The sequence below is a fragment of the Ursus arctos genome, unplaced genomic scaffold (assembly GCF_023065955.2).
Source record: "Ursus arctos isolate Adak ecotype North America unplaced genomic scaffold, UrsArc2.0 scaffold_4, whole genome shotgun sequence".
NCBI classification, from domain to species: Eukaryota; Metazoa; Chordata; class Mammalia; order Carnivora; family Ursidae; genus Ursus; species Ursus arctos.
The window spans coordinates 38,400,025-38,410,724 of record NW_026623056.1 but is presented as its reverse complement, the minus strand read 5'-3'; the positions used below and the strand labels follow the sequence as shown (position 1 = coordinate 38,410,724).

Genomic DNA, 10,700 nt, shown 5'->3' with positions numbered 1-10,700 from the left:
TTCAGGACCTCCATTTTCCTACTGGGCTGTGGCCTCTGGCGTCATCTTTCTCCTCCCATCCCTTACGACACTACTTGTGGGGCTTGACCGGTAGGCCCTGGCGGTAAATTCCGGATTTTTCCACCCCTCCCTCTTTTCTCCAATTTTAGCAAGATCAATCTTCCCCGGCCCGGTCCTGTTCTTCCGGTTGGTAGACTCCACAATGACCTTCAAACGCTGTCTCCTAATAGGATTTTATAAAGATGGTTCTTCTAAATGTAAAGAAATCTGTGGAAGACTCAAAATGAGACGGTTTTAAGACTAACGTAATTAACAATCGGCCAGATAACTTGGCTTCCGTCCAGCACGATCCAAGTTTCAACGTCACGTGATTGCCGGGGAGTAAGCCTGGGATTTTACCCGCGGGCCACTGTGGGCCAGAACGCCGCCGCCACTTCCGGTCCCTGGATCATAGCATAAACGTCACTTCCTTAGCAATGCACTTTAACCCATTTCACGCACGCCCTCTACATTACACTTTGCGACAATCTTTGTGTATTTTTTGTTTTTTCTCTGATTTCATCGCAAGAAAATTAATGTTCAAACCATTCGCGAAAATACAGGACCCTAAAATGCAGCACGCCTGCCTGGGGGCGGCAGGGCGGAGCTCGAGGTCACGTGACTGTCTAGGCCCGCCCCCCTCTGCAGCTGAAGACTTCCCCTCCCGCAGTGACAGAGCCTCTGGTCCTTGATCGGTAGTGTTTCTGCACCTCGCGCCCCGGCAGGTGAGCTGCGACCGGTAACCGGCAACTGGTGGGAATAGAAGGGGTGGGAAGAGGAAGAGAAGAGAAAGTGTGAACGGCGGCCTCCGTTGTCAGGGGCTTTCTCCCTGCTGTCACCCTGCGCTGGCTAGCAGCTCTTTTCTCCAGTTCTCTTGACCCTCGCTTCCCCCACTGTGGTCGCCCCAGTCACTTAGGGGTGAGACGTCCACCTTTCCTGGGGTTGGGGGTGAGTGCGGCCATTATGGTTCCCTATTTGGAGTCTTTGGGGCTTCGGGTAGTGGGTTTGGTTCAGCCATTTCTCAGGGTCTGCAGTAGTCTCCAGGTATTATTCCCCAAAGCTCATTCTTTTGCAGAGGCCCTGCTCGGTCTTTATCTTCAGCCTTGGGCTGGGAAGCTGGGAGGTAGGAAAAACCCTGGAGGCAGAGGCGTCTCCGGTGAGACAGGCTTGGGAGAGAATGTCACTGATGTGGCCCTCACTGCGGAGTCACTGTAAAGCTTGCTCCGAATGTGCTTTCTCAGTAATTCTGAGTTTTTAATCTGACATCCCTGTGTGAGGGGTTCTGTAGATGTTCACATAATTTGGTTGGGCCTGGAAGGGTAAAAGCAGGCTTTTACCTTTCTCTTCTCTGATTTTATGGTGCAGGAAGGGAGAAAACAGTTGAAAGAATAAAGATACACTAGCTTCAAAACAGGAGGTGTTGGTAATGCGACAGTCTCAATTGAATGGGGAGGCGTTGAGAGATGATGGTGTTGCGGTTTCGTGCTCTGCAGGAGACCCAGACTAGCTTATGGAAAAGTGGGTTTCCCCCACAGGGAAGTATTCTTAAGAAACTGGTGGGGCTGGAAATATAATGGAACCAAATGTATTTGACCTTAAATTTAGAGGTAAGAAGGTTAAGTAAAGATATCGCTTACTTCTTATTTTCTGCCTTTGACATTCTCTTTTGTCGTGTCTACCAGAAATCCTGTTAATTGCTGTTCCCAATTAATTCCTTGACCAGTGGTGAATTTATATTAAGAAGCACTTATATTCCTCCTTAGCCTTCCCTATTTGTATAACTCCGAGTGACTTCTTCAGATTTTGATGAATAGTGTCTTGTGAAAATACAGAAATTATTTTGCTTAGGTTTTTGCCCAACCTGATGCACTCCCATTTCATATGTAATGTAGTAACCAATGTTTTGACCCTAAACAAGGTGCTTTAGGGAAGAGTGTTTTTCAGTTTGGGGTTAAACTCTTTTATTTACACTGCAAACTCAGAAAGTCCCCTGGTTCTTTTAAATTGAAAGGCCTTACAGAAATTACAGATTTGATTTTTAAAATTTAAATTACAGTTTTTTAAATTCTGAAAAGTCATGTTCTTTGTTAAACCTTATAGTTTTATAGCCAATGTAATAAAAGAATCCATTAGAAAGATGGCCGAAAAGTGAAGAAGATGGAATCTTTATCTTTGAGTCACGGATGTCACAGATTTGTTTTTGTGTTCTGTATCATCCAAATTCTCTACAATAAACTGATTTTGTTAAGGGGAACAAAAGGTTAAAATTCTAGTGTAATATTAATTTAATAAAATATTTTTTATACTAAGTTCAAGATTAAAAAAAAAACTGATCTATTGATGCTCTTTGCTAGAAAACATAACTTTAAAAATGTTTCTTGCTTTCCCTAAGTAATAAGACCACTACCCTGAATTTATAGTTTTGGCATTTTGTGCTATTGTCCTACTCTACTGGCATGGTTATGTAGCCATGCCTGCTACCAAAATAAATATAGTTTCATCCATTAGTTTGCTCCAGAGTGAAGTTCTCTGATCTCTAGAGGAAAGAAAAACATAAGCAGTGTTGCTTCATTGGCCAGGTGACATTCCACCAAATAGGACACATTTTTTAAAAGCCCTGGAAGTCCAAACCAGTCCTGTCTGGGTGAGACCAAAGTAGGAAAGAGAAAAACCAGCTGAAGAGCATTGAGTACTAGAGGGGAAGATGTCAATATGAAGGAGGTTGTGAATGAGTCTGCAGTTTTACTTCACAATTTCCCCAATTTTAGGGAACTCTGCCCACTAATGAAATTAACAGCAGGAATTGGTGACTAAATTGCTGTTAAAGTTGAGTGCGAAAAAGAGCTTTAACATTATGCATAATTCATGCACAAACAAGTGGTTTGAAGCTAGGAAGCCATTTCTGAAACTAGCTTTTTTTTTTTTTTAAAGAATTTATTTATTTATTTATTTTAGAGGTAAAGCTGGGGTAGGAGTGGAGGGGGAGGACTAAACAGACTCCACGCTTGAGCGCAGGGCGGAGGCTTGGGGCTTGATCCCACAGCCCTGAGATCATGACTCCACCCGAGATCAAGAGTCAGATGCTTAACCAACTGAGCCATCCAGGTGCCCCTGAAGCCAGCTTTTTATCAGTTTACGAGTATTACATGGAGAAACCGTAACATTCATTAGGGAATTTTGCTGTAGTCCCAACAGTAAATGACCCACAAGAGTTTTTGTGTTAAGGTCCCTGACACTGCTTGTGGGCTTACTCTGAGGTCTTCCTTAACATTTCTCTGCCTGGGTTATCAGCACCACCAAGAATGCTTTGTCCCCCTATTGACAGAACTAGCCCCTCAGTCCTATAGCACACACACTATTTTCTGTTCTTCACTTCTACCACATTTTATTTGATTACTGTTGGCTGGGCTGTTCCTTAGTAAACCATAAAGCTCCTAGGAGTTCAAGGATGGTGTCTCTACTCTTGTGTCTTCAGAACCAGGATGCTGAAGTACTTGATGAGTCTTCAGTAAATTTTATTTATTTTTTTATTGAATGAATGTTTGACAGTTAGACAGGAAGGTTAAACTAGTTTTAAACCTCTTAAAAATCATAGATCCTTCTAAGGATCTGTACTAGGTATTGTTTTCAAATATAAATTGGTAATAATAACCATCCAAATCATGATCAGAAGAATAGACAGAAACATCAGACAGACTTTAGTAATGCAGTGACCAACTTATTTTCACACCATACATGTTTACTAGTAGGTATGGTTATTGTCCAAATATGAAAGGGAAGGGAAGAAGAGTGAGTTGTCCTTAAAAATGTGGCTCTGTATAGGCTACAAGTGATGTAGCACTAGAGCGAAAATCAGAGGGTGATGGTTCAGCCTTGCTACTTTAGTTACATGCTTTTTAGAGTAAAGTTGGGAGTGGAGGCTTAGGATTTGATACTTGAGAATCTTTCTCCCACGAGTATCTTAAGTTCAGGTGAGATAAGCCCTAGATAATCTATGTGAACGTATTTTAAAAACTAAGTGATATATAAATGTAAAGCAATATAATGTAGACTTTATGAGAATAGATTTCCCAGTTATACAGACCTGGGTTCAGGTTCTGACCCTACGACTTATTTAGGCTGTGTGACCTTGGACAGTTTACTTAATCTAAGCTTAAATGTTCTCATATTTCAATTTATCCCATAGGTGCTATTAAATTAGACTATGAATACAGGGAGCCTAGTACATTGTAAGTTTTTGTTAGCTTTACTCATATCTGGTTTGGTTTTATATACTGTATTTTTAAAAAAGATTTTGTTTATTTAAGACAGAGAAAGAGCATGCGCACACGCGCGCTGAAGCAGAGGGGCGGGGCAGAAGCAGACTGCTGAGCAGGCAGCCCAATGCGGGGCTCCAACCCAGGGTCCTGAGGTCATCACCTGAGCTGAAGGCAGTCGCTTAACCGACGGAGCCTTCAGGCACCTCCTGTATACTGTATTTTTAAAGGAGACTTAAGTCATCCTATAAAATGAGGAACAGGTTTGGGGTGTAGAGAAATGAATAGAATTTGAAATGAGGCTATTACCAAAAAATAGAGGAACTAGAAAAATGTACTTATAGCAGAGATTCTAAAACAGATTTATCAATAGAAGCTGAGAAATATCAACAAATTCCCATTATTTTGGCAACTGCAGTGACTTAATATTTTTTATATAGATTTTTCCAAAGCTTATGATTGTTAATATGTAGAATCAATTTAAGGAGTAGTTCTTCTGTTTCTAAATTTTTATCCTTACAGTGGGTTATAGAAATATATTAAAATTGTGCAGAGCTATAGAGCAGGAACTTTTGAGTATATGCTTATGTTTACAATTTTTGCATTTTATTTTACATGTCTTTAATTTTTGTCCTCATATGAAGTAGATGGGAATGTAGAGAATATGACAGGGACATGAACTGGAGTAAAAAAATTTTCTTCTAAATTGATGATTCACAAAGATTAGTGGTTTTATATTGGAAAATACCAGTAAATTAAACAATAATTGAAGTATAGTTATCATGAGTTAATGTTTCACCTTAATCCTGAAAAATTTATTACTCATTTATTCTAAGGAAAGATTTTTATGGGGAGATTAATGAATTTAATGTCAACTTTTATATTTTGGTGAAGTAAATTGTGGTCTGTGTTTTCCATTTAATTTCCTTCTGTAGAGACTTTAAAAGTTTTACAATTCTCTTTTTTCCTCTTGTGAAACGAAAGTGACTGGTTTGTATAAGTGTATTTTATGCATATAGTATATACATATTGTATATATAGTAAATACATATATATATACATATATGTTTTTGTGTGTATTTATAAAGATGACTGGAATGGATGTATATTTTCATAGTATAAGTATAGATTCTTCTTTTTACTTAAATTATCAAAGGTATTTTTAGAATTAGTTAACTACTGTGAATAAAATTATATATGACTAATTTATTTTAAACTCCCCTTTATTTTTGTTCGTAGTTAGCTCTATTTAATAAATTTTACAACCGTGATTAGCCTGTTTTTAAAAATTGGTATTCAGGTATTTTTGGATCTGACCTGTGCTATTTTTTTGGTTTCAAAAAATTTTGAATCAAAAAGTTTTGAATCTTAATGCTGTCTATAAAAACTATTGTTCTTTTGGTGATATACCTTTTTAAAAATTATACCTACAACATGTCATGTTTTGTTTCTTTTCTGAAAGATAATTAAGCATATTTCATTGACAATAAAATGGATAATGCCTGATGTGATCCAGAAGAGCTCCAGATGTGTTTGAGCAATGAAAAACAACCAGACTTCGTGTTTTGTTTTAGTTATTTCTTTAATTTTTTAAAAAGGAGTGTTTGTTTAAAAGTAAAATGGAGAAGACTAATTTGGGAAATACTTATAAAACTGAAGAAAGAGCATGATTAAAAAAACTATGTCACAGTGATTATATATTCATATTGGAAAAGTTGGAAGGAAATGCATCAAAATAAGTGATTATCCCTGGATTAGGAGATTAAAGAAAGATTTAGAATTTATTACTCTTCCTTTTGTGTATGTGAATTTCCACCATCAGTAGTCATTGCTTTGGGCAGCAAAATTTTTTTTAAATTTGATATGGAGAATTAAGACATTTAAATAATGATTTCTTCTTAATTATCTGAATATCTTAAGTGAAAATGTTTCAATTTATCCAGATAACTAAATAAATTATTTAATTTTATCAGTGCAGATGTATTTTTAGGCTTATGTAAGCACAGCAAAATTTTAAAAGCAGAAGTAAATCCCAGCATATAAAGGAATCTAATACATGACAAAGCTCTATTTCAATCCATTCAGAGAAAATGGCACATATATAGTAAATGTAACCAATACAACTTGACTGTCTCAAAGAAAATAAAATTGAGCTGCTGCTTTGCAGCACAGGCACAAAATAATTTCAGAGGGATTAAAAGCTTAAATGTAAACAGTAAAATACTTAAAACATTAATCCCCTGGATTTTCTTTGTACATACAGACTAGATGTAGTAGTTTTCAATGGCAAAGATAAAGGACAAAAGTCAGTTTGGAAAAAAAGTGTTTGAAATATGTATAACAAATAAAGAGTTAATATATGTAAAAACTAGTACATATTAAGAGTACATGCAATAGAAACATAGATAAACGTGTGACCAGAACATCATAGAAGAGAAATCCAGACATTCAACAAACATAAAAAAAAAAGACAAAACCTCACTAGTAATTGATACGCTAACAGTGAAATACTCTTCTGACTAGCAAAAATAAAGTGGTAAACCTACTGCTAGTAGGGATCCGCGGTAAAGGATTTTCTCATAGGATGCTAGTGGGGATGTGAATTGTTACAGTTTTTTTTAGTAAACAATCAGGCAGTGTCTGTTAATACTGAATATATATATTTTTCCATCCAGCCGTCCCATTCTGTGGGATCTTAGAAATAAAGACAAGCTAGGGGTGCCTGGGCGGCTCAGTCAGTTAAGCATCTGCCTTCGGCTCAGGTCATGATCCCTCGGTCCTGGGATTGAGTCCCTTGTCAGGCTCCCTGCTCAGTGGGGAGCCTGCTTCTCCCTCTCCCTCTTCCCTTCCTCCCGCTCATATGCTCTCTCTCAAATAAATAAATAAAATCTTTTAAAAAAGAAAGAAAAAAAGAAAGACAAGCAAGCATTTACGTGAATGTTGATTGCAGCAATGTTTTATAGTAACAAAAACCTGGGAATAAAGGGAATAGCTGTCAATAGGAGTATTGTATAAATCATGGCATAGGCATATCATGGAATATTTTTGAAGTTATTAAAAAAATAGGAGTTAAAGCTATACTGATGAGTGGAAAGGATCTCCATCATGTACCTTAAGTGACAAAGGCAAAGTTAGAGAAATGTATGTAATGAGATCCCATTTTTGTAAAACAGTTGAGAAAACACTTTGAGTTTTGTATGTGCTTAAACAGTTGTTAACATTGGAAGGAGGAAATAAGCAAAAGAAAAAAGAAGGAAAGAAAAAAAGAGTACCCCCACAATAACATGTGCATGTTAAACTGTTTACGCATGTCTGTACAAGATCAATTGCAGGAAAAGATGTTTAGTGGTCATGTCAGAATGGTTGGATGGGCATTTCAGATTTTTACTTTTGTCCTTAACGCTTTTCTGTATTATTGTGTTTTTATTTTTACAATGAACATAGTGTTTCTGTAATTACAAAAAACAAAACCATTGACATTTAAAAAATAAACATTCTAATAGGGCAAAGAAGGAATTAATAAGGAGGAAAATACCACTTGAAATGACCAGAAATGGCAATTACCTGAAATATTTTTTGATTTATTTATTCTCATGGTTAAGGGGAAAGTGTATAAATTGTCCTGATAACTCCATAAGTTCTCCTTAATTTTGTATGTGTGGTAACCATTGTGTACCCAATAAGAAGTTGTCATTAAAAATGTGCAGGGAGGGGCGCCTGGGTGGCACAGTCGTTAAGCGTCTGCCTTCGGCTCAGGGCATGATCCCGGCGTTCTGGGATCAAGCCCCACATCAGGCTTCTCCGCTGGGAGCCTGCTTCTTCCTCTCCCACTCCTCCTGCTTGTGTTCCCTCTCTCACTGGCTGTCTCTCTCTGTTAAATAAAATCTTTAAAAAAATATATGTTTAAAAAAAAATGTGCAGGGAAATGCCAGACATTACCAGATTGGGTTGTAAATATACTCTTTATTTTTGCTGTGGATATTAAATTTTCCAGAAATTCTTTATGCCTGGGAGATACAGAGCATATTGCACAAATATGGGGTATATCATCTGACTTAATCATATGACAAAATCAGAATAAGGAAAAGTCCACATTTGAGTTTTAGTCAATAGAAAAAACCCAAAAAATGAAATACGGGAGTAACTCTCCTTAGGAAAGCTTCCAATAAAATTTTATATATATATACACATATATATGTGTATATATATATATATATTTTTTTTTTAAGTAAGCTCTACGGCCAACGTGGGGCTTGAACTCATGACTCTGAGATAAGAGTCACATGCTCTACCCACTGAGCCAGCCAAGCGCCCCTCAAATAAGAATGTCTTTAAAGAGGCAAAATTGAAAGTATTGACAATTATTTAATACTTTATTTCAGTCCTTTTAAGAGGCTGAAGTTAATACATCGTTCAAGGCTATGATAGAAAATGGCAGGGACGGCTGAGTGGCTCAGTCTGCCTTTGGCTACGGTCATGATCCCAGGGTCCTGGGATGGAGCCCTGCATCAGGCTCCCTGTTCAGCGGGGAGTCTGCTTCTCCCTTTCCCCCTCTGCAAGTGTGCTCTCTCAATCTCTGTCAAATAAATAAATAAAATCTTAAAAAAAAAAAAAAGAAAATGGCAGATGCTTTAGAGTTGGATTTGTTGTATGTTTAAAGCACCTGTATTTGTTTCTCATGTTCATCTTTTTTGTTTTTCTCTTTTCATTACCAATATTATTAACTTAATAGCATATATGTTCTTTATCACAAACCATACAAATTTCTTTTTGAAAAGAATTGAGATATATGTAAATAATAAGTAATTTTCAAATAATATTGAGAGACAACATAGCAAGGAGGTTAAGGGCATAAGTACTGGAGACAGACTGAGTCACATCCTGGCTCTGCTACTTCCTAGCAGTGTGACTTTGGGGGAAGTTGCTTTTATCTTTCTGCATTTTTCTCAGTTTTAAGATAGAGATAATAAGAGTATTTATTTTGTTAAGTGTTGTGAGGATTAAATGAATTATATAAGAAAAGTAATTAGATAACTATTGGAACGAAAGATCTGTGTAAATATTTGCCATTATTATTTAGTTACCATGCTCTTTTGTTCAGTTAGATATATGTAGTAATTTTATTATGTGGCTTAATTATTTTAGCACTCATTCAATCATTCAATAATATTTTTAATCAAGTTGAATGGATAATACATGTACAAATGCAGTAAAAACTATGAACTTATATATGTGTATTTTCTCCTCTCCCAATCCTTATTTTTTTTTTCACAAAGGTAGTACTGCTTCACATTGTTCTGGACATTACATTTTTCACTTAACAATGTTATCTGGGAGATTTTTCCACATTTGTACAGTTAAAACTACATCATTCTTTTAAATAATAGTCTAGTATTCAGTTGTACTAATGTATCATCATCATCATATGTAACATTTATTGAGAGTTTACTACTGATCCAGACACTTTTCTTGATGTTTTAGTTGTATTCATTCATGGAAGCCTTACAGAAACCTTATGAAATAGGTACTGTATTTATCCCCATTTAATAAATGAAGCAAATTAGGCATGGGGTGGTTAAATGCCTAACAATGTCACACAGCTCATAATAGGACTCAGGATTTGAATCCAGGGCATCTCTTTCCAGAGTCTATCTTAATACTGCTGAGTATTACCAGCCGTTTTTACTATGACAAGTTATTTAACTAGTCTCCATAGTAATGGACGTTCCCAGACTTTTGCTATAAGAAACAGGCTATAATATTTTGATAATAGGACATTTTGTATACATTAAGGAAATTCCTGGGAATGGAAGAACTGAGTCAAAGGATATGTACATTTTGAAATTTGGTGGGTATGGCCAAATTACTTTCCAATTTAGCAATGCACAGAAGTTTAGATTTGTGCTTAAATCTGCCAAATCATTTAGCTTGAGTCTTTGGGAAGCTGAGTAGCTAAATGCCTTGAACATTTCTAGCATCCCTGAATTACGAGTGATCTACCATCTTGTGATAGCATAGACTACCCATCATATCTACTCAATGGAACAATGTCACTATAAGAACGAAGTATGACATTTAGACTTCTTGTTACTTTCAAATAATGGTAAGTTTTCACGTTATGATTCGAAGTGTTGCTTATGTGATTTATGCATTGAAATGCTATAAATTGAAGTTTGAATGTGTACCATTGAAAGAGCAAAATGCTACAATTGTCAATGTATATTATTAAAAGAATAAAATGCTACGATTGTTAATAATTGTGAAAGTTGCCAATTTTATGTACTAAAACAATAATGTAAGTGCTTTCAAATAAATAGGGAATCAGATTGCCAATTAATAAGACCACTGAGAGTGTGATACCTAAATGTATGAATAATTATGTATTTTCTTGTGACAAATGGGTTT

The 10,700-nt window shown here is 36.3% G+C and overlaps 1 protein-coding gene across 1 annotated transcript in view; it reads left to right on the top strand.

Moving 5' to 3' along the window:
• Window positions 1-549: 549 nt before the first annotated feature.
• Window positions 550-10,700, top strand: part of ATP6V1A (ATPase H+ transporting V1 subunit A) — a 57,162-nt gene continuing 47,011 nt past the window's right edge. The window contains exon 1 of the mRNA XM_026493520.4: window positions 550-764. The gene's annotated coding sequence lies outside the window, so the exon portion shown is untranslated. The remainder of the gene's footprint in view (window positions 765-10,700) is intronic.